Here is an 815-nt window from a genome sequence, read left to right on the forward strand (position 1 = left end):
GTGAAAGTCTCTGTTGGGTGATACCTCAGGTTGCCGATGGAGAAAGTAAAGGGGCGAGGCACAGTGCCCCGGGAAAGAAATGAAAGAAAGGGAGGAATGTTAATTAAGCGTTTGGCTGGTGTTCAACTGGATGCACTGTGTGCACTGCCGATTATGTAACAAATCTAAACACATGTATCGTACTTGTGATCAAGAACACATTTGTCATACGCTATGCCTACTCACATTTTTGCAGCAGAGACACAGTCAGCTGTTTCTCTGTTCACCTTCTTTCCCTGTCCGCGCTTCCAGGTACCTTTGACCTACTAAACTGAACTCAGTTTTCAGTTCTTTTGTAACATCCTCCAGATGAACCTTTCCCATTCTTGTTGCGACAGGAGTGGATAGATCATGTCAAAGTCATCAGAAGAATCCAATCAAAATTGTCTTTAAAAAGCCTGTAGCATTTAGAGGAGGTCTCTGAACTGTGGGAGGAGCAATGTATATGTTTCATAAACTGACACGTAACCCCCTGTTAATAACTTTTGTAACTAGTAGGCTGACAGCCAATAAGTGCCTGAATATTTTCACTTTTTGTGCACCAATGCATGGTAGTACTTAGTTTTATGGCATGTAAATCATCAAATGAAGATGTGGTCATGGTCTTTTTTGCATATTACATTTACATAGAGGGAAAAGTCTTTTACTTGAATTTGGAGAAAGTAAATATAAGGGCAAAGTGTTGTATTCATTTATTTATTTCACTTAGAACGTGTTATTGGCTATTCGTGTTGCTCAGGTTGTTTTATTAACGTGTCCCAGTCTATTCACTCTAA

At 39.8% G+C, this 815-nt stretch overlaps 1 protein-coding gene across 1 annotated transcript in view; it reads right to left on the reverse strand.

Annotated features, from left to right (window-relative positions):
• eevs (2-epi-5-epi-valiolone synthase) overlaps positions 1-457 on the reverse strand; it is a 5,997-nt gene extending 5,540 nt beyond the window's left edge. The window contains exon 1 of the mRNA XM_032512656.1: positions 226-457. The gene's annotated coding sequence lies outside the window, so the exon portion shown is untranslated. The remainder of the gene's footprint in view (positions 1-225) is intronic.
• Between the last annotated feature and the right edge of the window lie 358 nt (positions 458-815).

The sequence above is a fragment of the Etheostoma spectabile genome, chromosome 4 (genome assembly GCF_008692095.1).
Source record: "Etheostoma spectabile isolate EspeVRDwgs_2016 chromosome 4, UIUC_Espe_1.0, whole genome shotgun sequence".
NCBI lineage: Eukaryota > Metazoa > Chordata > Actinopteri > Perciformes > Percidae > Etheostoma > Etheostoma spectabile.